A 27844-nucleotide genomic window follows, 5' to 3' on the forward strand; every position below is an offset into this window, starting at 1 on the left:
CGAAATGGCCCATCTTCAGTAGAATAAGTACATTAAGAATGTGCATAAAATGGGACCCACAGCAAAGCAGTGAAAATTAATGAGCTACAGCTACATATTTCAGTATGGGTGCATCTCAAAAGTATAATGATGCATGAAAAAAGCAAGTCACAGAAAAATATATAACAGATGATTTTACTTATGTGAGGTTCAAAAACATGCAAAATTGGACAACATATTATGTAGAGTTACAGATGCATATGGTACCCTATACAGAAAAACGAAAGGATGAGAGACTGAACTCAGGACAGTGGTTACTTGTCAGGGGGAGAATGAGAATGTGCTCGGGAAGAGGACAATGGAGGGCTTTGGAAGGGCTGGGCACATTCTATTTCTTACGCAGGGTGGGGGGTTTGATGGCATTCATTTTATTATCATTTGATCTATACTTATTTCCCTTTTTTGTTTATGTGACATGTTTTGGAATTTACAAAAATATAAGCCATTGAGCAAGAGTTCTAAGGAAGCCATTTCCCGGTCTTGGGTGATGGCCAACGGTGTTGTGCTCATGTGGTCAGGGAAGGATAGGGAGTAATTCTGTTTGTCAAACGATTTTCTGGTTTCTGTCCATGGGACAGCCACCCTGACAAGGGAAGTGTCTGGGGGTGGCCTGTCAGCACTGCGAGCTGAGAATGCCTGAGGTACAGCCATGCTTTTCACAGGTCCTTTGGCCTGGTGTCAAGCTGCAACAATTATTCATCTTTGCTCCCAGCCCAGACATCCTAACTCTCTCCATCCAGGAGATCTACCTAACTGCTAAGCATTGCCCTCAGAACACATTACAAACTGACAGGTTCTCAGAAGGCTAGACAGAAACTACCATATGGCCCAGCAGTTCAACTCTTCCAGAACAGAAAGCAGGGACTTGAACAGATACTTGCACACCGATGCTCATGGCAGGATGATTCACAATAGTCAATAGGTGGAAACAACCCAAATGTCCATCCACACGTGGATGGATAAACAGAAATGGTATATCCATACAAAGGGAATATTATCCAGCCATGAAAAGGAATGAAGTTCTGACCCAAGCTACCTGTGGAGGAATGCCAAAAACATTATACTTAGTGAAATAAGCCAGACACGGAAGGGTCAATATTATATGATTCCACCTATGTAAGATACCTCAGAATAGGCAATTTCATAGAAATAGAAAGTAGAATGGTGGTTACCAAAGGCTGGGAGGAGGAAGAACAGAAAGTTATTGTTTAACGGTACAAAGTTTTTGTTGGGGATGATTGAAGAAATTTTGGGTATAGATAGCTGTTGGTGGTTATGCAACACTGCGAATATATTTAATACCACTAACTTGAATATTCACAAATGGTTAAAATGATGAATATTATGTTATGCTTATCTTATCACAGTTAGAAGGAAACACAAATGCAGAGCACTAGGGAGGACACATATCTGGAGGAAAATGATACCGGGGAGAGGTAGAAAAGTACACAGCATCCTTTTTTCTTTTCGAGATTTCTTTCTAAATGATTTTTGCTAGTTCCCTGCATTCTAGTCCTGTAGTCTAGGACCATCATTTCTAGCGATATTTTCAATTCAACAGAATAAGAACGTATGCGTGCCTCATGGAGTGTGATGTCATGGGGCCCTGTCTTTGCTGGAAACAAGCCCGTGGGCACAGGGCTCAGCAAGCCCCTGACCTTCCACCTGCCTAGGGGTTAGAGGTAGGCCAGGGAGTGGGATGAGAGGCCCTAACAGTGGAGCCTACTTCAGAAGCGTGGCGAGCAATTGTAGTTCTGTGTCCCCAACTAGTGAATGCTGCATTCAGTGGCTGATGTTCAGTGTTACAGAGGATGAGAAGGAGAAGGAAAAATGTGTGTGGTCAAGTCCTTTTTACATTTTCTTTTAGTTTCCTGAGACCAAGCAGTTGCCTCTGACTTGGAGAATGTCCTGCTTTTTTAAAAAAGAGGAAAAGATCATCCCCAGATCCATAGAATGGTGACTGGGGAGGTTAGTCGTGAACTGGAAGTAACAATGTACAGCTGGGGCTGGGCCTACGCCAGAAAGGGCCCCGTTGAGAGAGCCAGGACACAGAGGCAGTAGCGCCTTACCTAGGGACGGCCTTGGGCACTGTTGCCTTTGTGGTCCCCTCCCACCATAATAGTATCGATATAAAAGTTCATTTGTAATATAACTTTAACTACTTCAACATTTATATCTCTTTTAGGGGAAATTTAATTGATTTTTTTTTTTTTTTTTTTTTTTTTAGTATGTATTCCCGTGAAGTCCAGTCCTGTGGCCCAGTCCAGTCCTATCCCCACGTTGCCTGGACTGGGGACCGATGGATGCCTAGATGCTGAGTCTCGTGGCATGCCCATGCTGGCTCGGCTCCCCTCCCCACCACTCCTGCCTCCAGCACCCAACCGTCCCAGCAAGTCTGGATCTGGGCTGTGTGCAGAATCCCGGAATTTAGAAAAACAAAACTCCCAAATCCACAAACGTTGGAGCATGGGGAGTCCACGTTCTCTGGAAGGTTTGAAACCGACTGTCCAGGGCCCAGGTGTGACCTACTTCCTGTATCAACGCCCTTGACTGGGGCAGGAGCAATCTTGTTTTAGGGGAATCCTAAGCCCCCTGTGGGGCCTGTGTGAACAAACACCCCATCCCAGCGGGCCATCTTTCTAGTAATGGTGGTTTTCTGCTCTGCACTCCTGAGGTGGAGCTGGGAAATTCATTTGAACCAGACCACTTATCAAAATTTAATTGATTCTTATGGGCCCTAAAATTTTCATTCTTTTTTTCTGATATGAGAACAAGATTAAAACAGTTTCATAGGCCCCTGCAAGTATCTCTGTGATAGAACTGGGCCTGCTGCGCATAACCTGGGAGGGACTGGGACAGACCACCTTCTATTTCTTCCTCTGGGGCTTGTTCTCCTGGAGCAGGAAGGGATTTTCAGGTCATCCTGTGCCCCCTCCATGCAGGCAGGAATCCCACTGAGGCAGCCTCAAGATGGGATCATGAAGTCTCCACCTCCAGGCATGGGATCCAAGCAGCCTCTCTATGAATAAGCCAGTTTGGGGTACTGAACTCCAATAAAAACCTGCATCCCTGTAATTTTTCGCCAACTGCTCCAATTTCTGTCCAGCTGGACCAACAGAGCAAGTTTTAAGTCTAGTTTTAAATACTTGAAGACAATCCCTTTGTGTCACTGCTATACCTCAGCTCAAGTTCTTTGCCCCAGATTAAGTACTCACGGTCTTGTGTGGGTACTTTTTTTTTTGTACACCCCTCATCTGCTAGATGCCCTCCCCTGAACAAGGACCAATGGCCCTGATGGGGTCTGATCTGACCACACTTGTTCCCTCTGCTGCAACAACATTACCCTTCGACCAGGATCACTTATTATGAGATAGATCCCACAGCCATCATGCCCTAACCCGTGATCAGTTAAGCCCCATAGTTCTTTGCCCCCCCCAACTGAAATTAAGTCAGTCTCTCCCAATCTCTACCTGAGCCACTCAAGATCTTGTCATCATGGAGACATAGTGTGTCCTCTTTGACTTGACTCACAATGCTCAGGTCAAGACTTTTATTCTGTCATTCAGGACAGAGGTTGTCATTTCCATGCTTGGCTACCCACAGATTTGGCAGACATCCTTTTTTTTTTTTTTTGGTCTTCATCCTGATGTGACAGGAACCAAAAATTCTATGTTCAAATTTGCCAGCAGTTTTTCCTCATTACCAGAAGTTGGACCCTGACATGGTTGAAACCAAAAAAATTTCCATTTTGGATTTGTGAGTGATTTTTGCATTCTAGGGGAGAAGGAAATTAGCCCTTGGACTTAATTTGTCCTTTTGTCTGGAAGGAACTTTTTTTTTTTTTAAGATTTATTTATTTATTTTAGAGAGAGAGAACACACAGAGCGGGGGCTGGGTTAGAAGGAGGGGCAGAGAGAATCCTTGAGCAGACTCCCTGTTGAGCAGGGAGCTTGATGTGGGGCCCAATCCCAAGACCCTGAAATCATGACCTGAGCCAAAATCAAGAGTTGGTGGCCAAACCAGGTGAGCCATCCAGATGCCTCTGGAAGGAACTCTTTTAATGAGGTGAGGTTTTCTTTTGTAAAGATTTAATTTATTTATTTTAGACGGAGAGCTTGGGCACAAGCAGGGGGAAGGGCAGAAGGAGAGAGAGAATCTCAAGCAGACTCCGCACTAAACGAGGAGCCACACTTGGGGCTCAATCTCATGAGTCTGAGATCACGACCTGAGCCGAAATCGAGAGCTGGACGTATAAACAATAAGCCACCCAGACGCCCTGACGGTTTTCTTCTTCTTCTTTTTTATTTTTTTTTTAAAGATTTTATTTATTTTTGAGAGACAGTGAGTGAGAGAGAGTGAGTGAGAGAGAGAGAGCAGGGTCAGGGGCAGAGGGAGAGGGAGAAGCAAACTCCCTGCTGACGCTGAACCGACTGAGCCACCCAGGTACCCTCAGGGTTTTCTTTTTTTAAAAAGACATCAGGTATAGGGGCGCCTGGGTGGCTCAGTCGTTAAGCGTCTGCCTTCGGCTCAGGTCATGATCCCGGGGTCCTGGGACTGAGCCCCGCATCGGGCCGCCTGCTCAGCGGGAAGCCTGCTTCTCCCTCTCCCACTCCCCTTGCTTGTGTTCCCTCCCTCGCTGTGTCTCTCTCTGTCAAATAAATACATAAAATCTTAAAAATAAAAAAAGACATCAGGTATAAAGCTATATATTATGGGGGACAACCATCCAGGAGAGATGGCTCCTCCCGGCCACATGGTGGTGGACCAGTGCTTCAGTGAGAGGTAGCTAGGAAAAGATAGTGGTGATGAGGAAGGTCAGTGGCCTGTAGGACAGATCATTATCTACTTGAAGTTTCCTTTTCTGCTCTGTAATTCCCTTATGTTAGGCCTGAGTCCTCAGCTGGGTCCTTGGGGGAGAGAGGCAGCGGGTGCTGGCCTAGAGGAGCAGAGTGAGAGACAGCAAAGCCAACAGGATGGAGTTGGAGAACAAGGTCTTACGCCCATGGAGCCCCTGGAATGCGAGAGTGGGGCTGGGGGCAGTGATGGATTACTTGGGAAAGCGTGACCTAAAGGGCTGGAAAACACCGGACGCCGAGAGTACACAAGACATCCCTGATGGTGAGCAGCAGACGGAGGCTGAGGAGCTCAGCCACAAGGGGACAGAGTTCAGATGCTATCAATTTAACATTTAACGTTTTAATATGAGCATTTGAGGAACATGCTTTGGGTGTGGATTCACACCTGGGTTATTCAAACGGCCCAGCGTTCCTCTAGCCACATCATTATCAGCCTACCCACTATGTCTTTATTTTCTGTGGATTTTTTTGGTGTCTTTTAAATTGCAAAAATAATCTATGCTCCTCACGAAAAGCTAAATGATGCAGATGTATATTGGAAAACATTTTGTCAAATGTTACATTAAAATCAAGATGCACCAAGCCCATGGCATTTGCCAGTGGTCTTAGGTAATGTGGTGCCCGTGGGCTTTACATGCTACCTGCCCTCTTGTCTGCCTCTCCCGGGTCGAGAGTGTGGACCTGAGCTCCGTGACCAGGAGCAGCCCAGAGGAGCTGGAGACACATTAGTAAGAGAATCACATTGGCTTTTAAGTTCCTCAAGGCAGTGTTGTCACTTAGCAATAGTATTTGAGGGCCAAGTGAGGATTTTATGAGGTGCATGGAAATAACATTTAGAAGAATATTTTATGAGTGTACATGGTAAAATATTGACTTTTAAATTTCTGCACATTAGGTAGGAGAGATCTGTTTCGTTCACCTGCCTGACTTCCTTTTCCTCTTCTTTAGCAAGCAGTACCCCAGTTTTCTTTTGGGGAACCAGTAGCTTGTGAAGGGCTACCCACATCTCCTGGCTCCACAAGCAAGCATGTGACCCAGGCCTAGATAACAAGAGTGACATAACCACCTGTCACGGTGACCTCAGAGAGGGTCATGGAGTCTGGCAGGCCAGCCTCGGTTAACCCTGGGACCTGCGGGCTATGCTATCAGTAAAGAAGGGCTCTCCACCTGCAGGACCACTCCACTGGAGGAAGTCAGCCTGAGCTCCGGCGACTACCTTTGCCCCCAAGCAGGACCATGCCAGGTCAAGAGAGGGAGAGACATAGTTTTCTTATGGGAGCCCGGCTATACCTGAAGCTGTCCCTGGAATTCACTGCCTAAGCCACTTTGAGGATTTCCTGTCACTGACAACTAAGAGGCCAGAATAAGGGTATCCTTTTAGCAACAGCATTAAAAAAAAAATGATCTTCCTGGAAAAAAAACTGGCTTGGTAGTTTTGCGTATTCTATATTGAATTGATCAATTAGATATATGAACATGAGTGAGATAGTTCAAAGGATGCTGTTCAGAATTACGCAAGCCATATTTGAGTGTTTTAAGTTGATGCAAGGTTCATAATACTCAAGCAACAATTGGGCAAAGGAAGCACAAGGAACAGGGATTCCCATGTAGTGTCTAGATCATCAGGAAAATATCGCTGGTTGTTCAGTGGGTAGCAAGTGAAGGCAATTAACTAGCTCTATCAACTCCTTAAACCAACTACACAGTGAAGGAGGCAGAGAAGAGAAGTAGAGCAGGCTGGGAACATTTACATTCCACTGCGGTTGTCAGGAACACCCGCTTTCCTTACCCAGAGCGGACACAGTTCTTGTCCAGCTCAGAGGCTGTCCACTGACAGCAGGTGATCGGCTTCATCTGGACAGGAAGCCCAATGCCACACTTCACCTATCATTTTTTCCCCCTAAACTCCTCTCCAGGAGCCTTTTTTGGGGTGTAAGTTTGATGTTCTGAAGTCTCTGTTGACAGGCCAGTGTGATCCCTGCCCCAGATCAGGAGATAGGGAAGCCCAGATTTTCATTTCAGGTACGATACCGAGTCTCTGTGTGGCCTCGAAAAAGCCACTTAACCTCCTGGCCTCAGTTTCCCTGTCTGCAAAATAAGGCTCATAATCCAAACTTAGATGCCTCGCTGGCCTGCTGTGTGCATTAATTATTGTTTATAGTGTAAGTGGAATGGAGCTGTGTTAATTATTATTATCATTTCTGGGTCTTCCAGCCAAGTTTAAGCCAAGCCCTTGCTTTCCTTTTAGTTCCTGAGATCTGACAAGGTACAGCCCAAGGCCCTGAGGAGGGCCATAAATCAAGGCTAGTCAGTAGATTATGCATATCTCACTGCAAGGGACTGGCCCCAGAAGGCCCTGCCAGCCATAGGCCCTGGCTTCTGGGGTTCCGGAGGGCAGCCCAGAGACCCACAGGCTTCATTTAAGAGCCTCACTTCCACAGAGCAAGGGTGTGAAGCGGCTGCCACACTCCTATCCCTTGCCTCTTTGTGTCCCTGCCATTTAATTTACTGAGAAGTCTGAAGATCAATAAGAGGAGCTCACCCTGTCATTAGACAAGGCCCTAAATTGCAAGTTACAGGTGGAGAAGCTTCAGGAGTATTGTGATCACTCATGAAGAAAGATGACTAATCGCTTTCTTCTGGTCACTTATTTGGCTTATGACTTTGGTTTCTACTCTCTAAGTACAACAGTTATCAGATTTCCATGTAGGCAGGTGGCTGACAGTCGGCACTCCTGCTTCACTGAATATGCCTGTGGGTTCTGCCACGTCCCCCCCAGTCCACAAGGTTCAGTTGCATTTTCCCTCACCGTCATTTGAAGTCTAGGAGACGGGTGGAGGGGAGAAAGCTCACCTTCGTCCCTGCGTATCCAGTGCAAGTGGGGTAAACCGTCCCAGCAAGTCTGGATCTGGGCTCTGTGAAGAATCCCGGAATTTAGAAAAACAAAACTCCCAAATCCACAAACGCTGGAGCGTGGGGAAGGTTTGAAACCGACTGTCCAGGGCCCAGGTGTGACCTACTTCCTGTATCAGCGCCCTTGACTGGGCAGGAGCAATCTTGTTTTAGGGGAATCCTAAGCCCCCTGTGGGGCCCCGTCCTTACCCACCCGGGACCGCAGCCCACGCGGTTCAAGGGCTGGTCACGTCCCTGCCTCTCTGCTTGACCTCCTTATCAAGGAGTCTGTAGCCACATCCACTTGCACTGATTCGTCCTCCTTCCCGATGTAGCCCTTGATGTGCATGCCCCTTCTCCGCCCCCACGCTTCACCCCAGGTGCCCTGGCCCTCACTTTCCCCGGCTCTGCTGTTGCCCCCGCTGCCCCGCCCCAGGGGCAAACTGGCAGGTCCTGCCTGGCTCTTTTGTCTGCTCAGCAGGCCAGCAGACGGCGGAGTGGCAGCGAGTGCTGGTTAACTAATTAATGATTGTAAAGCACTTTGAAAACATAAAGAACTAGATAAATGCCAAGTATTATTGTTATTAATGATGAGGAGGCTGTTTAGTCATCCTTTGCCGTGAACTCAGCTCACTGCCCCCACTGTGGCCACAGGCTGATCTGCGAACTAGGATGAGAAGTCTCCTCCTCCCTGCAGGCGCTGTTTCACACTGAGTCAGTGACCAAGGTGAAGGGCAGGGGCCAGGAAACCTCTCCTCATCTCCCACCTGCTCTCGAAGCACTGCCTGCTTTGTGGCTGTCATGCTAGCATTTACCGAAAGCCAGGGCCTGAAACTGCCTCTCTGTTTCCCATTCACCTGTTTAGTAAGTTCGCTGATGTTTGAGTTCTTGATTGTGGTGATTAGACTGTCCCTATCTGAGCACAGGATGGAGCCCAGAGTGGAGCCCCACTTTCCATTTAGCAGACGGACTCACTCACACACCTGATCATATCTCTTTCACATGTTTTTAGGGCTGTATTTTTTTTTTCTTTCCTAAATGCCTCTGTGCATATTTGCTGATTTGATAGAGTAACTCTGTTGGCTAGGGAAGGCAGACGTTCTCGTCCCCATTTTACATATGGGACACTTGAGGCTCAGGGACGTTAGAGGCCTTGCATGGGGCCCCAGGGCAGCTAGAATCTGGGGAGCGGCCCAAGTTCACCCCAGCTCTCCAGAGCCCTGGGCTGAGTGGTGCCCTCCGACACATGAGGAGTCTGATTGTGACAGACTCCAGACACCTGACAGGATGTGCCAGGAAATGTAAAGAGGCTCCACAATGTTCATGCGAAGCAAACACCCTCAGGAGCACCTGGTTCCCGCACAGCAGTCTGACTGGACGGCCCAGCCACTGGCTAACATCAAGAAGTTCTCCATGCCCTGCCCAAGGCTTGTGATCCTAGAATCTGACATCCTATAGAATGTGAAGACCAGGAAGGCCTCGGGATCCGTCCCCGGCATCACACACGACACAGCTACTATCCAGAGAAGTCCAGTTACTCATGCGAGATGGCAGGCAGAGCCAGTCGAGAAGAGAGGCTTGAGGCCTGAGACTGGCTTTCCTAGGAAGCCCCGCCTCATCCAGCACCAGTTCTCTCTTGCCGGGTGGTGACGGCTTCGGGTGGTTTCACTTTCTTTGTCCTTGTCTGTATTTTCCAACATTTCCTTTTCAAATAAATGATAAGAGTAATCAGAAAGCAAGAGATCTGTCACAGGTGTATAAATGTTTGCACAAGCATGGAGTCTGCCTTTTTCTTCCCCAGCCACACAGCTCTGCCTTGTTTTGATAGATACTCCCTCAACGGAGGCTCATTTGAGAGTCCCCGTGTTGCTGGCGGTCTTAGCCCTTCCAGCTGCCGTCACAAAACACCACAGGGCGGGTGGTTTCTGAACAACAGAAAGAACACAGTTCTGGACGCTGGAAGGCCAAGATCAGGGTGCCACATGGTCGGGTGAGGGCCCTCTTCCAATTCGCAGATTGTCATACCCTCTCGTGGCGGAGGAAGGGGCAGGAGAGACCTGGGGAGGGGGCGTGTCTTTTCTGAGAGCATCGACCCCCTTCAGGGAGGGCTCCATGCTCATGAGCTAAGCACCTCTCAGGACAATCCTAATGGGAGCACATTGGGCATTAGGATTTCCACATATGAATTTTTGGGGGTGCACAAACATTCAACCCATCACACTGGTTATCTTCTCCCATTTGAGTTCCTAAAAAGCAGGCATTTCAAGAGATGCCCAGCTTGGCTCTAGCTCTAAGCTATCAAAGATAGGGCTGTGGGGTCTGGGGGTGGGAGGGGGGTTGATCTGAACGACAGCCCCGGGGGAGCAGCTTGTCCCGGCAGGGGCCCCGCTGTTGTGATGACAGCTGCCTCAGAAATCATTTCCAGGGCTCTTCAATGACCATGAGATCCAGCTAACGCCACACTCGGTACACGCTTCTGACCAAGGTCTGTGGCCTAGCACTGTGGCCGAAGGTGCTGTGGGATTTCTTTTAAGTAGTGAGTTTATTATGTACTAAGTTTTAAAAAAATTGCAGCTTCCAAATACATCAAAGTTCAAATGTGCAGCAAGAGCGTGGTCCTGGCCTGGATTGGAGCTCGAAAGCAGAGCAGCCCGGCGCCAAGCCTCCCTTGCCCCTTCTCAGTTCAGAACTGCGCTCCTGGGGCTGCGGCTCTGTTTGCAGGGGTGGGGGAGGGAGGTGGGCACTGCCAGCAGATTTGATTCTCCTCACTTGCTTTTGAGCAGGGACTTTTTCCTGAAGAGTTCTGGAGTGTCTGCACCAGGGGAGAGACACAACTGACCAATGATGCTGACTGGTGGGTGAGGTGGAGCAGACGCGCTGGTCAAGCGGAAAGTAAGGCAAGCGTGTCCCAGAGACACCATCAGCCTTTTGGCATTTTCTGGCGTGAGCGTGGCATAATTCACATGGCTGGGTGATAAAAAAGAAAATTAGCTTCTCAAAGCTGGAACCATCACTGATCACAGCCACCACCACCCCTTCTTTTCTCTGCAGTGCTAACAGGGTTTGAGCACATCCAGTATGCTGGGCATGGTTGCCTACAGCCTCTCATTCAAGCCTCAAAGCTCAGGTTCATGGTGGTGGCGGGGGGGTGGGGTGTGAAGGCACAGATTGGTTAAGGGCTTGCCCGGGACGTAAGGCCGAGAGGAGAGCTGGGCTTTGAGTTGCGTCCTCCTGTCTCCAAATCCCATGCTTTTCATCTTTTGGGTATTGAGACACCATAATCCCATCTAAGTTGCTCTAATCACAGCAGCCCTCTCAGTCTAAGGGCTGAATGGAAGTGAAAAAGTTCCAGGGTCTCTCATCCTCCTGAAAGAATTGCTGGCTGGAGGAGGCACGTGATGGGGGGCGCTCCTGTCTGGCCAGGGATGGTGCTCTTGGTGGGGGGGGGGGTTCGGGGAGGAAGCACACCGAAGGGCTGTGCTGCCAGGAGAGCAGGATCCAGGTGGTGTCAGTGTGTAAGCCCCACACTCAGGATGGAGAAAGCCAGGCTTTCCCAGCAGGCCACGAGTCTAGTTTAGAACGGCGTTAGCTGCCCATGGTTCGGAAACCTCAATTTCATTTCCACCTCCATTACAACCCACTGATGGACCCCGCTTTGCTCAGTCTCACTGTCCAAGAAGGAAGGCCTAGGTCCTGGGAGAAAGGGATTTCCATGACGAAAGGCACTTGTCTGCAGGGTTTTGTGCAGGCTGTGGTGTTCGTCCTGGGCCTCACCTGGCTCCACCTCTGGGCCAACTGCCACCCAACCACGCAGGTCACTTGCACGTCCTGCCAGCAGAAAATGCTGCACAACCTATGCTAAGAATTTTGGACTCTGGCCTGGAGATTGGTCCTTGTTCTACCTCATCAACACGGTAACACCCCTCTCTGGACTTACTCTGGTGGACGTCACGAGCTGGGAAGCCGAGAGCTGAAGAGAAGAACCATGCCCCTAACAACACCTACCTGAGAAAGCCTTTCATCTGACCAGCTCACGGCACCGTGGACACTAATCAGTCCTCACAACACCTGCCGTTGGTAGGTAAGTATGCTGACCTTGTTTTTCTAGATTGGGGCACAGAGGCCCATGGTGCTCATACAGGACTTTTTGCAGGGGGCCCCTCCCGGAAGCGCCGGGACTGGACCTCGGGGCAGTTCTGCCTCCGAAGTGAGACGGCAGTGGAGGAATGCCAGGCCCAGGGAGGGGGAGTCAGGCCCTTGTCACCTGGCCGCCTTCCCCTCCCCATGACTCATGTTTCCCAGGACAGGCTAGCTGTGGCTACTAGCTGGGAGAGGGGGGTTTTAAGAAGAGTCTCAAAGATTCAAGAAACCAAAGGGGGGGGGTGCTGTGGTGAGGAGCAGAAGAGAAAGAGAATGAAAAGCAATAAATAGTGCAGAAGGAGGTTAGAAGTTCTCTCTGACTTCCTGTAAGTACAATCCTACCAGCCACATGTGAGGGAAACCAAATGTCATGTAAAGCAGTGAAATTGTCACCCTCAGGAGGTGGAGCTTGTAGGCAAAAGGTCAGAATAATCCCTTCGCTAGCAAAGCAGAAGTCCCATTGCTATTTTTAGAAACTCCTAGAATTTGCCACCTATTTTTAGAAGCTCCTAGAATTTGCCACCTCAACATGATATGAGAAGCACCGAAAGAATTACAGTTCACCAAGCTGCAGTGCAGCGTCACACGGCTCTCCACCTGGGCCGACGGGCTTCTGAGAAGTGTGTAGAGAACAGATGTTCGGCAAGGGAATCGCACCTTGAACACATGGGGGCTCCTAACGGTTAAGGACTTGGGCAGAAAATCAAGGCACACCATCACCTCTCCACCTGTGCAGCTGCTGCCCAGCCCAGCGGTCAGGAGTGCAGGTTTCCAAGTCCTGCCGAGCCGAGCTCCGGTCAGGCCCCCTGCCGCCCACCATAGCCGTGTCACCTGCGCAAGCCGCCTGACCTCCGAGAGCCTCCATGTCCTCATTTGTTCATCAGAGCTCGTCGTGCCCTCCCTCCTGGGGCAGTCATAAGGATTACGTGTGATAACACTAGTCCCTAATAAGCATTCAATGAACAGCATCTATTATCACATGCTGAAGTTTTGCATATTGGTTTTTCTTTACTAAAAGGATGTCTTTTATGGGGTGCCTGGGTGACTCAGTTGGTTAAGTGTCTGACCCTTGATTTCAGCTCAGGTCATGATCTCAGGGTTATGAGCTGGAGCCCCGTGTCAGGCTCCACGCTGGGCCTGGAGCCTGCTTAGGATTGTCTCTCTCCCTCTCTGCCTCTGCCCCTCCCCCGGCTCATACACTCTCTCTCTCTCTCAAAAAAAAAAAATCTTTAAATAAATACAAAAACAAATAAATAAATGGATATCTTTTCTAGATTATTGGAGTGATGACTGGAACCTTATGTTTCCTTAGAGTTCTAAAACACACCATTCCTGCAAGCTGCTTTAGTGTATCCTCTAAACCCAAGTTTACGAGACACGACTGATTTGGCTTGGCCTAGAAGGCCTCCCTCCCTTTTTAAAATTTTCCTTGAGATAAGCACAGATCGAGATGCCAACCAGTGTGGTCTTGGGGCCAATCCATCCAGTCCCTGTGCCCACTCCCATGGTTTTTCAAGAGGATCAGCATTATTTTTCTTTTAATAGAGGGTCTGAAGCAATGACTGGACCTTTTTCTGTGCCCCCTTAAGAATTTGAAAAAGTCGGGCGCCTGGGTGGCTCAGTTGGTTAAGCGACTGCCTTCGGCTCAGGTCACGATCCTGGAGTCCCGGGATCGAGTCCCGCATTGGGCTCCCTGCTCGGCGGGGAGTCTGCTTCTCCCTCTGACCCTCTTCCCTCTCGTGCTCTCTGTCTCTCATTCTCTCTCTCTCAAATAAATAAATAAAATCTTTAAAAAAAAGAATTTGAAAAAGTCATAGTTCTCTCCCTCTCAAAAAATGCACATGTACAGAAAGTTTATACGGTCAATGCTCTGTGTGTGTGTGTGTGTGTGTGTGTGTGTGTGTGTGTGTGTGGTGGTGGTGGTGATGGTGGTTATGTTCTATAAAGTGGCGTGGAGTCCTGAATTCAAGAATACTGAATCATGGCTTCTAGAGAAAATACAAATTAGGTTCCTGCAAGGTCACAACATTTTCATCAACTGGTCAACAAATAACTGTTTTATGTGTGTTTCTACTTAGAGACACCTTTTTAAATATATATATTGTTGATTCATTACTACTGAACCCTCAGCCAACAGCACTAGAACACCTGCTGGACTGAAGCTCATCTGACACACATATTTTCTGTGCAAGGCATCATCCCAGCCTTCTCACGCAGGAACATGAGACAGCACTCACTTCAGCACTACGCTTGGGGACATCACTCATAAAAAGCACACGAGGGCAAATAACATGGAATTAAAGAGACTGCGAAAAGTCCGTTGTTTATAGTATGAGAGCTGAGGGGCGCCTGGGTGGCTCAGTCGTTAAGTGTCTGCCTTTGGCTCAGGTCGTGATCCCAGGGTCCTGGGATCGAGCCCTGAATCAAGCTCCCTGCACCGCGGGAAGCCTGTTTCTCCCTCTCCCACTCCCCCTGCTTGTGTTCCCTCTCTCGCTGTGTCTCTCTCTGTCAAATACAGTATGAGAGCTGAGACAAGAAGGCAGAGCATTGCCTCATTCAGCCTCAGCTGGCAGTGTGCGTACCAGGTGACTGAAAGTCTTCGTTGCTCTGCCCGAATGCATGCCCGCGAATGACTGCAAATGTGCCATGAGTATTGACTTTGGGGGTTACAAATAAATTTTAGCAAGTAGACGAATTTGCAAATACTGAATCTGCAAAAAATGAGGATTGACTGTATATAGTTTCTGGGCATTCAAAGCCCATGGAAGCCAATCCAGTGGGAATTGGAACAGAATGAAGTGTTTTATCTTTTGTAGCCCGTAAGGACTTGTCTAAACTAGGAACAAGTAAAATGTCTTTCTGTAAGGCATGGGCATTTCCATTCTTACCTTCCTTGATATTTTATACCACTGGACTTTTTGTTCAAGGCCCAGCAGCTTAAAACCTAGGCATTTGGGGAAAATGAGCCTATTATTGTAAGAACTAAGAATATTTGGGGTTTTCTTACATTTATTATTATAGGCCTTAGCAGTAAAATGTTTATCTTTCTCAAATAAATCTGATTATAACTATGTGAAAAAAATTGCATAAGCAGGGACATTGGAAGGAAACACACACAAAAAATGAAAACAGTTGTTGAGGTGGCAGAATATAAAAACATTTTTTCCCCTCATAATGTGCTCTTCAATGTTGATGTTATGTGGTCTCAGACATAAATAAACTCAGGAAAAAACTTCAATTAAAACAATATGTCTGTGAGTAGAAAAATGACCAGTGAAAAATCTATTTAAACACAGGGGACTTAATAATCTTTCATCATTTCTCCCTTGGAAGTTTGCCCACATTGGCAAGAAAAGATGGAACACTCCATCTTACCCAACATTTCTGTGCTGCAGGATTCTCCGAGGGCCATGCTATTCCTCTGCAGGATGAATTTTAACACTCTAGGCCCTTTAGATGCTTTCATTCCTACAGACACATAATACTAAGACAGAAAGTAGGAAGCCCTAACAGTGGAGATGTAAACAGCACAGATAAGCAGCTCATCATCAGGTGTCTCTGGGAACCAGGAAACTCAGCAACATGTGATTTGATGAAAACTATGAAGGAGAAGGCCAGCAGGGGTACCAAGTGGCCCATAATGAGGCAGATTGGATGGAGGTGCCACCCACGGGCTTTGAGCAGAAATCTGATGCAATTCATGGGCCCAAATGCCTTAGTAAGATTCCTCTTGAAGGCCACAGCAATCAGCCAATCCGGGTTTTACCGAGCACATTTCATATGCCAGGCTAGGCTACATGTGGCAAGGACCAGAAAAATCAGACCCCATCCTTGGCCTTGAATTGAGTCCAGGTCCCCTTGGGAAGACCTGGGGGCAACCTCTCAAACTGATACTCCCCATCAGCTGGAGTTGATATGTGAGTTCAAGACTAGTTGCCACTCATACTGTAAATAACAGGAAGCCTTTTCAAGGTTTTGAGCAAGAAACTATTCAAATAGTTGTTTTAAGAGAGATTAATCTAACCATGGTATGCAAGATAACTTGGAGGGGACTGAAATGGGCTTGCTTGAGGCCACTAGAGGAGGATATTAAGTGTGCACATCTATTAAGCGCCTACTATGTCCTAGCACTTTACAACCTTATTTATTTTCACCAACCTCGCAGGTGGATTATATTATCTCCTTTGAGCCGATAAAGAAACTGAGGTGCGAAGAAGGGAAGTCATTGGCCCAAGTGAAGAAAGCAAGATTTGAACCTCAGTCATTCAGTTCCAAAGCCCTTGCTCATGTCACTATGGAACGCTGATATTCTAAGTGTAAGACAACGGGAATTTGGGAGGAAAGACTGGACAGATGTGAGAAACATAAAGGAAAAATTAGTGGGAGTTCATGACTTACGGATATTAGAAGGAAGGCAAGCGTAAGGTCAAAGATAACTGTGAAAAAAGAAAATAGGTCTTGGCTGCATAGAAAAATATCTAGAGGGATGCTTATTAAACTATTAACAGTGTTAGTTCTGAGGGGTGGCATGGGGAAGGCAGTCCAGATGAACTCTTGCCAGGAGAGAACTTTCTGGGGCGCCTGACCTCTCTGTGCCCTGTCTGGGCATCACCCCATATGAGTTTACCTTAAAGCGATGGGCTTGTGAGCAATGGCTAATAAAAAGAGCTATTTGGACAACTAGCAGTTTACGTAATCACAACCATAACAAGAACAATAATAATAATATGTCCAGGAAGAACAACAGTTCACTGAAAACTTGAGAGTAGATTTGAGGCGGGAATAAGGGTCCCCATCATGATCTTACTCAAGATGCCTTTTAATAGAAGGTAATAACCAGAAATGAAGCCATCAACATAATGCGTGCCATGTCATAAAATATAATCGTCGGGTCAGCCAGGCTCCCCAGAGCAACCTTCCTCTACCTTGTTCTTGGTTGCTTAGCTGCAGACTTCATTTGGCACCTCCCCGAGGAGTGACCAGTCCTCAGCTTGCAGACATCCAGATTCGGAGCAGAGCACCCATTAAGCTGATACATATTGTCCCAGCTTCCGAGCAGTCTGGTTGGTAGCTTTGAACTCCAGAAGTGGGCCGTTTCCTCTGTGGGAGAGAAATGAGGGGCAGAGCCAGGATGAACACATTTCCCTCCTGTTTGTTTACCATATGTGTGGCTTCCGAGAAATCTGGCCGGGAAGGGCTACATCACTAACATAGCCCGGGTGGGCCTCTGTGTGGGACCCCCAGCACCGCGAGACTGGAGAGTCTCCTTTGGGCTCTCAGGAAGTCGGTCATGTCGTCACTTGCCAACCCCAACGTCCAGAAATGTGTCATTTCTCTTAGAAATGGACCTGAAAACAGACAGCTACCTAAACATACCGGCTGTCGCAAAGAGCTAATGCCCCCCCCCCGCCCCGGCAGCTGGGGGGAGGGGGGCAAATGAGTCATGCCCTGCCAGGCCCGCAGCCTGTGTCATCTTGACAGTTTACAGGCTGACGTTTGACCAGAAGTCTCTCTGTCCCTATGGTTAACACCTTGTGACCCTGGAACTCTACTTTCATTTTAACAGGTATAATTCTTTTTTTTTTTTTTTTTAGAGAGAGAAGATAGAGCACGAGCAGGTGTGGGGGAGGGGCAGAGGGAGAGGAAGATTCTTAGGCAGGCTAAATGTCCAGTGCAGAGCCTGACAGAGGGCTCGATCTCACCACCCTGAAATCATGACCTGAGTTGAAATCGAGAGTCGGACGCTTAACTGACTGAGCCACCCAGGCGCCCATAACAGGCATAATTCTCAAGCCTCATTTTAGATGGATGGCCTTTGACAGGAAACTTTCTCCCAAGCAGCAGAAGGGAGATCTTGTGTTTGCAGGGCATGCCGTGGCTTTTGTCTGTGCGGCGATCCCGGGCTGAACCTGGGAAGTTTGGGACGGATCCCAGGTCACTGTAGGAAACGGCAGCTTCGGTGCGGCGGCCCTGCCCTGCATTACTCAGAGTCTCAAAACTGATTCATCCCAGTGATACAGAGAATGGGAGAAGCAGGCAGCCACTCTCTGTTACACACCTCTTTGTCACATTTAATCACTTAGAATCATCTGACATAATTTGGATTGTTTTCCACTGTGTTATTTCACATTTTATTTATGAAAGCTGGAGGGGAGACGAGACCCATCGCCAAGGCCTCATCCCTAGAGACGGGGCACTGGGAGCTTGGTCTCTGGTCAGTTATGGTCAGTTCGCTTCACCTGCTCGTCGTTTCTAAGGGAGACCCCCGGTCAGCTCTTCCCCTGGGGCTTGGTCAGTGGCATTCCTCTCATCCCTCAGATGAGGGTCTCTCTGGTGCAGTTGGTGGCTTCTCCCTTCCCTGTCAGGCTTTGTGAGCCCAAGTGGTCAGGATCATCTCAAAGGAAGTCCTGAAGTCAGGAAAAGATCTCCCCGCCACTTTTGGGCGCAGCAAATGCCCTGCCTCATTTCCTCTTCCTCTCTTGGCTCTGCCTGGGCCTGTTGGCCTCTTCCCTGACCGCCCAGGGTCCTAATAGCTTGCGTGACTTAGATTTGCAAAGTCTCAGAATCTCTGAACCCATAAAGGGCGCTCACCCCCTTTCTGGTCCCTCTCTGCCCCAACACTTCTTCCATTGTTGACACTTCTCTACTGGAAGAGTATTTATTCTGCTCAGCGGGCACCAGGAGGGACAAGCATTGGACATTTTTTCTTACTTTGACTCCCAGCACTAAATTCCTGTGGTCAGTGCCGGAAAGGGGCCTCCTCAAGTCGCTGGTCTGCAGTGTTCCCAGACGAGTGACACACCAGCATCTTGCTAGAGGGGCCCTGCCTGCACTGTCCACTCCAGCAGCCTGGAGCCACACTGGCAAAGCGGCCGGCTCAAGGAGAAACGTGCTATCAGTATAAAATAAACACCAGATTTCTATGACGGAGAACCTCCACAATAAGAGAATCCCAAATGTCTCACTGATCGTTTTTGTGTTGATGATATGTTGAAATGGTATTTTGGACATAGTAGGTGAAATGAAATATTAAAATTACTTCACCTGTTTCTTTTCACTTTTTTTAATGTGGCTACTAGAATGTTTAAAATTACATGTGTGGCTTGGATTCTCTTTCTATTGGACAGTGCTGATCTAGGGTGAGACACTACCCATTACTTCACAGGGCTCCTTGGGACCACAAGGCCACACCTTAGCCTCTTTGAAATAGCTCCAGAACATGGCCTTAAGGTTGAGCCTTCAAGTGGTGAGTTCACCCACACAATGAAGATTGGATTAAGAGGAAAAAGTTTTTTTTTTTTTAAATCCTTCCTAACTGCCTGATTAGCTTATATTATAAGTCAGGGACTATGTTTTCTTAAGCCTTAATTGCTATCAATGTGGTGGCCCCCAAGAAACATGTTAATTACTGTGGCTATTATTAGGCCCAATATTAATAATAGCCATAATAATCATCTGTTGAGCCAGAGTGAGTGAAATATCCCCTGCGAGTGAGATGCGCACCCATTAGCTCAGGGTGCTGGAGAGAGTGTGTGTGTGTGTGTGTGTGTGTGTGTGTGTGTGTGTGTGTGTGGAAAATGAGCTCTTCTGGGAACGAAATGGTACCTTGAATTCAGAGAGAGTTAATGCAGAAAGAGTATACTGCCAGGCGATGTTATCCCTAACTCCGCGTGGATGTGCAGAGGCACACATGTAGGGATATAAAAATTGCTAGCAATGTGTCTATGCAACCCATTTCTTTCGTGTATCAGAAGTAGTTCCAGAAGTGACATCTCTTCTAATGCAGAAGTGGCTGAAAACCTGCCTCTGTGGCTCACGACTCTACCACAGTTCCTGGGAGGTCAGGCGGGAGTTCCTGTTGAGCTTTTGTTCCTGGAGCAGCCCCCCACTGTCGCTGTCTGCAGACCTCCTTTCTTCCATCTCTCAGCCTCACTGCATGTTCACCTTCCTGAACCGTGGAAGGTTCCATGGGGCTCCCTTGTTCAGAAGCTTTCAGTGAGTTTCTGCTGTCCGAAGGATAAATCCTAAACTCCACGGGACTCAAGGCCCTCATCACTCTGATCCCCAGTTCCTTCCCTCATTTTTTTTTTTTTTTTGCCTAACACTCCGCACACAGTTCAGCCCAGCTGATGGGTCACTCATTCATTCCACAGACATAGATTGAAGGCTGAGGATGTGTCTTGCACTCTACCAGGCTTTGGAGACATAAACAGACGCCATTCCTACCCCCTGGAGTCTACAGTCTGGTGAGGAAATATTTATACAAATAATTGTTTTCTCGGAAACGGCTATGAAGATCAGGGCTAAAGAAGCATAACTTAGCTCTCCTTAAACCCTGTTCTCCACCTTGGGTGGAGGCTCCTGATAAGAGTCACGTCTTTACCTCCCCAAGAGGACCTACCATGCAGCTCCGCATGTGGTGGATGCTCAGGGAATTCTAGACAGAGATTATTGGTGACAAAACATCACAAGCGGATGGGCTATTCCAAGCCACGTGGTCAGTGGTTTTCCATGCCTGAGCAGCAGCAAGAGAGTCAGGGTGCAGGGTGTGGCCCATCCCCACCAGGCTTTGTGCAAGGCGTTCAATGGCAGTAGCCTTCCTATGAATTCCTCTCCAAACCGTAGAGACAAGTTTACTCAGTAGAATTCTTTGATTGAGGAGCAACACTTTTAAAAACATGTTTGCGATCTTCTGGCAAGACCCTCCTTCCAGAGGGAGCTCCCTGAAAGGGAAACGATGGCTCCTCTTCTCCTTTGAGGGACTCAGATGCCACCCAGAAGTTGTCCTGACGGGGAGCATTATCACCAGCGGAGTATGGTGGGTGATGCCTGTCAAAGTCATGGTGTCCCGCCCTCGGCTGTCAGCTGGGGAGCATAGGGAGCAAGAACCAGTGTGACGCCATCGCCCATTGAGACACAGCGTTACATCACACAAATGCACGAGGTGTTTCTGTGGAATCAGAAGAAGGAGTGAGCTTCTTGCTAGCTGCTCTGAGGTGTTTCATGAGTTAAAGTGAACACGAGCTTATGAAATCATAACTTGCGTTTTCTTCTTCATACTGTATTCACCAGGCTGGGCGGCGGGTTTTTAAAGAGAGGCCCTCAGGCTACTTTCCGGTTAGAATCATCTGGGGATTCCTGTGCCTCACCCCAAATCTTCCAAACCGGGTCTGGGGTGAAACCCAAAACCTGCCTGCCGCCAGGGCGCCCCAGGGCACTTGTGCAAACTGAGCAAAGGTTGAGAACGGCTGCTGAGCATGCGCAGCCCCAACCTTCCCGGGGTTCCTTCCTCTCCTTCTCTCGCTGTCGGCCCTGCCTCCCTCTAATCTGCACTGGAGGTGGCGGTTTTCTTTCCCTGGTCCCCAGAGCTTATGGCCACACTGCTGTCACCGCAAACTGTCCAGAGTTGTTAGAGTTGCCTCTTGGTAGGGAGTGGCCACTCTAGTGGGGGCTAGCCTCTGCTATGGCCCTGGAGAGAGAGGGTACAGGTGCCATGATGGGGACAAGGGGATTCCACTGTAACAGGATGCTTGGGTTAAAAACACCAAACTCAGGGGCGCCTGAGTGGCTCAGTCGTTAAGCGTCTGCCTTCGGCTCAGGTCATGATCCCAGGGTCCTGGGATCGAGCCCTGCATCGGGCTCCCCGCTCCGCGGGAAGCCTGCTTCTCCCTCTCCCACTCCCCTGCTTGTGTTCCCTCTCTCGCTGTGTCTGTCTCTGTCAAATAAATAAATAAAATCTTAAAAAAAAATTTAAAAACCCCACAAAACTCCTGTTGTCCTTGTATATCCTAAATAGAAAACAATGCATTTTTTATTGTAGGAAAGGTGAACTTAAAAGGCCCAAAAAAGAATGAGGGAGAAAACAAAAATCTACCACAAAGTCATGCTATGGACATAATAATGAACATATGAATAAACTCCCTTCGAATCTTTTTTCCTTTTCATGTATTTGTGACCATGATGTTCTATCTTACCAGTTCAAACTAGAGAATGATCACAGCTCTTTTAACATTAAGATTAATCAGATTTGGGCCCCCATCCTGCAAATGCGTCTGTAGCTTCCTGTGATAATTTTAAGAAGTTTACTTGCTCCCAGTGCTATTGTTCAGTTCTGCTCTTAGTTCCCTGATGCGGAGCTGTAGGGATGTGTTGTTGCTGCCTGCCTGCAGTCAGTCTCCTTGATTTTAAAAGGTGGCCTCTATACCCCTGCTGGAACAAGAGCTTAGACATGGCCGCTGAGGCAGGAGGACTCTATAACACCGCTAAGAAGCCAGTCAGTTCATCAGAGATGTTCTTACAATATCGAACCTCAAAGAATAACAGCCAACACCTCAATCTCTTTCCTCTTGGGTAGTTCTGACAATGTGTCCACTCCCTGCTACAGGAATGTCCTAAAACGTATGGACAGGGACCACCTTTTGTCAAGCCTTCCCCCGGCAACTCAAAAGTCCTACTAACCCCCGAAACACCCCTGAAGTGATTCTCCCCAAGGTGACCCACCAGTGGACAGCTGCTCAAAGGTGGCTGGAAACTTTCCAATGTCATTCTACCTTAAAATGTATGGAAAAATGATGTGGATTTAAACTCTATTTTTAATGATATAAGGACTTTCTACTTTATCCTTTCTACCACTCCCAAATCCTGATTATTATTCCTAAAAATGTTTGAATTATCGTTGTTGTTTTTTTTCCCCCAAGGTAGCCTCTTAAAGGAAATATTACCCGGGCTAATCCTGGAGAGCACTGTGAATCTGGCTTTCTTACCTCACATTATTTTATTCCCTTTCTCCATTTCAGGGCCTGTCTACCCCTAGGCTACAGGGATGCTAGACTGTCCTCCCCAAGTCTTTTCTGGTAAAAATAAAAACCAACTTACTCTAACAAAACCAACCTTTAACAAGATTTTAGGACTTTTCCAGTAGGAGGGTATTTTTAAAGAGAATGAGAGAGAGAGAGACAGAGAGAATGACAGAGACAGACAGAGAGAGCATATAATGGCTAGCACCAAGAATGAATCACTAATGATGGGGTAAAGAGCATTTGACATCCTTCCAATCACACTTTGTGGTTGTTTGGATGCCTGGTTGCTCTGCTCTGCTTGGAGGCTGGCCCCAAATATTTCTGCCTGCTGGAAAATTAAAATAGAAGGCATTTCATGTAGGCACACTAATGCATACTGTTCAAGACTGACAAAATATTGATAAGAGTTGAAGCTGGATGATTGGCATATGGATGTTCATATACTATTGTCTCTACTTTTGTGGATCCTTGGAAATTTCCATAATAGAAAGTTTAAAAATGCTGTTTAAGCAAGAACTGGTTTGGTGATTATGTTGGGCTTTTGACTTTGTGCAGATTGGAAGAGTGAGTAAAAAGATTTGAAAAAAGAGCGAAATATATAATTTCATTTAGTCAGTTCATAACTGACAAATTCACTTTGAACATGAGGAATTAAGTCATTGCACAAAAATATGCCACAAATCCAGTTCCTTTCTCTTTAGTAAAATAATATTTTTATAATCCAGGAAGTAAAGCACCATTATGCACAAAGGGAGGGATCTATATACACAGTACAGGCTCTCCAAAAAAATTACCAAACTTTTCATGTATGAAAAATAACCACAGTTCCAGGCTGACTCCAACTCTTGCCACAGTCATTCATGAAACCTGTACTAGCAGAAATGCAGGGTCTTCTGAAATAATCATACATACTTTAGAGACTCATGAAGTTAAGATTAATTATTGTTTCATAATCTGAGAATTTGTCATTGGATGATATAAAATTATGGTCATCAGAAACTAGTTTAATAGTGACAGTGTGGATTATCTCAGGGATATCTTGCATTGTAAATATACAAAGTAAAATTTGACCATCCAGAAATCTTGGTGAGTGAGTCATTTTTTTTTTTTTTTTTTTTTTTTTTTTTGCTATTTTGGTGATACCGATATCCTTCAGGTAAAAGAAAAACTTTAACCATTATGTACAGGAATTTCTTGGGAAAGTTGTGAAGCTCTCCAACATGTTACAGTTGATCATGTGTGTTGGTGACTAAGGGTTGTCATCCCTACACAATTACTGCATTTCTCAATGTCAAGGAGGCTGTGGATGGGCTATCATGTCCTACACGAACTGATCTCACATTTATGCCTTCATAAAGCTCTTCTGTCTGTTCAGGTATCAGCTCCCTCTTCTATCCACACCAGGATGCACGTTTCCAGTGTCTTTCCCTCTGGGCTCTGCCTTTTCATTTGTTGTTTCTAGCCTTTTATGAACTAGAAAAAAGATCCCTGGCCTTTTAGAATTGTGTAGAAATTAGGAGTAAGTAGAATCTCAGTGAATCTGAATGAGGGGTTTGCCTAATAAACCAAGTACAGGAATTTAGCACTGGACTCCTAGAAAACCCTTGCTGGTGCACGAGAGGCTAGTATACTGAATGGATAGGGTCTTCCCATCAAAATAACTTATATGGTTTTGGTAAGTATAACATTTCTGTGTCATATTTTAGGCTCTATGTTGCTTTTTCTCATTTATTAACATTTTAGTGTTTTCCACACCAGACTTTGCCACACAATAGACAATGCCCAGACTCAAAGATGTCAACTTATTGAAGGGCGTTAACGTCCATGGATCCAAATTACATCAAATGAATTGTTATTTTTACATATAAGGGTGTGTATGTGTGTGTGTGTTTTAATGGCCCAAGAGGTGATTAGGCAGCGCATAGGTGGCGAGAGGCAGGGCAGCACGGTATTAGACCACCTCAGTGGTAAAGTGGGGACAAGCCCACGGTTGCTGGGTGCCATGGGAGTTGGTATTTGTAAAGCATTTGGTGAACATGAACTCTTATTTTTAGGCAGGGAGAAGAATGAGCCAAGACTGAAGACAGTTTCTGGATCAGAACAAGCGTCCATTTCCCCCTTCTTCCTCCTCAGGGAAGGGGAAAAAAGAGAAGAGAGGATGGTGAAAATGGAGAAGAAGGCAAGAGGCCGTGGAGGCACTTTGTGACTCTTCATGTCTAATGACCCTCGCCTGAAGAGAAGCGCAATGGAAACGTTGACTCACGCATCCGCCAACATCTGGCAAACAACCTGTAGAAATGACAATGGGAGAGTGAGAGGACAGTGAAAATAGTCACCGGAACAGAACCAAGGCAGCAAATACCCCAAAGGACCTGTGTAGCAGGGAGAGCTCACTGCTCCTTCTGGGATCCTTTCCCGGTGTCTGGAGGGAAGTCCGAGAGAAATAGAGTCAGACATGAAAGTAACCAAGGTCAGGCCAGGGACAAGGGCTGGGAAGCAGCGAGCTTGGCAGACTTTTTCTTTAATTTTATGATCTCATGAAATGCAAACTCATGTGCAAGGAAGTGCAGTCTTGAGTTGTTAATTAAACACCGATTCAGCAAATGAAAGGACAAAGCCTGAAGATGCGGCATAATTAATTTCGTGGCGCACTTTTCCCCCCATCTGGGACTTGAGTCATTTCCAAAGACAGACGGCAAAACCCTTGAGCTGTGGCTGGAGATGAAGATGATTAGCTTAGGTGCTGACACTTTTTTATTCACCAAGACGTGGGACACTGGACATAGGGTGGAACTTCCAAAGCTTTCAATGAAAGCTGAATGGTAGTCAAGGAAGATCAAGAAATAAGAAGACCCCTGCCTTCTAAACAGGAATGGAGGCCCTCTCCCTGCTTCTCAGTTTCCAGGCTGTCATAACATGAAAAAAAAAGATGGTTGGTGGTTTTCATTGTAAACATTCAGCTCCAAACAAATACCTCAATTCATTAAGCAGTCAGATGAGGAGGATGATCCATTTTGACTCATGCTGCCTCAGTGGCGGAAGTCCTACTGCAAACAGCAGAGGAATTAGATGAGACTAAACTAACTCAGGTGTCTGTGGGAATGGGTGGGAAGAGGCCGTGACTCATGGCCAGGATGAAGATAAGCTGCTTCTTTTCCTTATAAACACCAGGTCCACAGTCCATTTTCTGAAGTCATTATAAAAGAGGAAATTTATTTTAGTAAATAGAAAGTAAAAGGCGCCAGAGCTCCACAGGTGAGACTGTCAGTAGGGTTCGAGGTGATGAGCCCAGGCATGATGAGCATTCACCGCCCCGCCCAGTCGGCTCTGATGCCCAAACCCCTGCCCCCACTGATTATGGAGACATGAATAGCAAACAGGGAAATGGTATCAAATGAGGAGGACATTTGGCCCTTATTACATCATTTAAAGTTGTTACAATTATTGAGGTTTTATTTTTTTTCCCCACAGAAAAAGGGGACAAAAGTTGTCTACTTTCCTTAGTGCTTGCTTTCTTTAGTTCTGCAGTATATGGTTTCCAGGTCTGAGACTTGTAGGAGATTTTCTGTAACCCATTACTGACAAAAATTGAAAAACATTTTGGGGTGGAGATTTTTGATGCCAAAATTTCTAGGTTGGACTTGATTCACGGTGGAGGGCTTGGGTTTCCTGAAGAGTATCTGCCCTGGCTGTTTGCTGGGAGGTCTGTGTCATTCACCTTCTCTTCAGCAGAAAGAAGGAACCTCTTGTCTCCCTACTCTCACCCCCAAAACCTATCTCAGCAGCCTGGACTTAGGGAAACCCTGAGCCTGACGTGTTGAGTTTGCCCTCAGTTTTTGATCAGTTTTGGGGGAATAGCTGTCATGGCCCTAGCATCACCCCTACTGAAAACCCAAGAGGACTGAGACTATATGAAGGGTCATAAAAAGAGGATTAGACTCAGAGTTAGAAAACCAAGAGTATAGTTGCAGCTTTGCACCTGATGCCTGATGTGTCCATGGAAGGGTTACTCTTCTCCGTGGCCTGACTGTGAGATCAGGGAGTTGGGGACAATGGCCACAGTTCCTCCTCTTTCTGAGATTCTACTAGTCTATGAAGAGCTATCATCGATGGTAGCCGAGGTCTGACGAGCTGCCATACCCTCTGGGAATGTGCTAGAAAGAACTTCGAACCAAGAAGACATGACTCTCCATATGACAAGAGCCAGGGCTGCCAGTCCTCTTCGTGACCACATGCGTTCAGGAGACAGAGGACACCCGAGTGTGACAGAGCCCGCAGAAATTTTAGGGGAGGAACTGCTCATGGCACTTCCAGCCTGCTCTCCCATGTTCCCCAAATGTCCTCCTTCCCACATCTTTTGAGCAACCACATTGAAACTGTGACCTATAACTCCAAGTCCAATGTACTGGTAGGTTATAGAAATCCTATTCTTCAGTCCTGTTCTACATGTCAGAAGCATCAGATTGGAACGATTTGAAGGGGATAGAGCTGTAGAACTTCCAGGAGAGCTATGTCCAGACCGTGTGCAGAGAATTCGCTCCATTTTCAGACTGTTATGAGAAAAGTTCTCTATTTGTCCCTTATTTAATGACTACCTGCCCTCACTGTTGAGATTAGGCACATTTTAAATATTATTTTTTAATAAAAAATTTGATAGTATGTGTACCTGGTGCAAAATTCACAAGAGACAAGGAGATATTCCAATAAGTCTTCCTCCTACCCCATTCCTTAGTCTCCCTTGTCTTAACCTAGAAGCTTCTACTTTTTCCAAATTCTTGTGTAAATGTTCTAAGATATTCAATGTGCATGTAAGACTTTGCATACATATTTCTGTTTTTTCTTTTCATTAATGGTAGTGCGGTACACACTGTTACACATTTGCTTTTTTCCCTTAAAGCTGTAGGTTAGGGCTCTTCCATTCTAGTACAGGTAGAGCCACCTCATTCTTTTTAATAGCTGCATTGTATTCCACTGTATAGATGATCATAATTTGTTTAATCTGTCTTCTATTAATGGATAGTTAGACGTTTACAAAATGTCATTATAACAAACAATGCTGCAGTGAATATTCTTGTGCACACATTGTCTCATTGGGCATTATCACGTATTGCCCTGTGC

At 46.8% G+C, this 27844-nt stretch overlaps 2 long non-coding RNA genes across 2 annotated transcripts; one reads left to right on the forward strand and one right to left on the reverse strand.

Moving 5' to 3' along the window:
- The first annotated feature begins 3669 nt into the window (after positions 1-3669).
- On the forward strand, positions 3670-6299 carry LOC113927709. Its single transcript, XR_003521723.1, has 3 exons — positions 3670-3795; positions 4926-5157; positions 5844-6299. It is a non-coding gene; the product is annotated as an uncharacterized LOC113927709 (long non-coding RNA).
- A 4327-nt stretch (positions 6300-10626) lies between these two features.
- On the reverse strand, positions 10627-20753 carry LOC113927691. The gene is made up of 3 exons (XR_003521720.2): positions 20329-20753; positions 16853-17027; positions 10627-10754 (listed from the first exon to the last, which is right to left on the reverse strand). It is a non-coding gene; the product is annotated as an uncharacterized LOC113927691 (long non-coding RNA).
- Positions 20754-27844: the final 7091 nt, after the last annotated feature.

This window comes from Zalophus californianus, chromosome 7, assembly GCF_009762305.2.
Source record: "Zalophus californianus isolate mZalCal1 chromosome 7, mZalCal1.pri.v2, whole genome shotgun sequence".
NCBI classification, from domain to species: Eukaryota; Metazoa; Chordata; class Mammalia; order Carnivora; family Otariidae; genus Zalophus; species Zalophus californianus.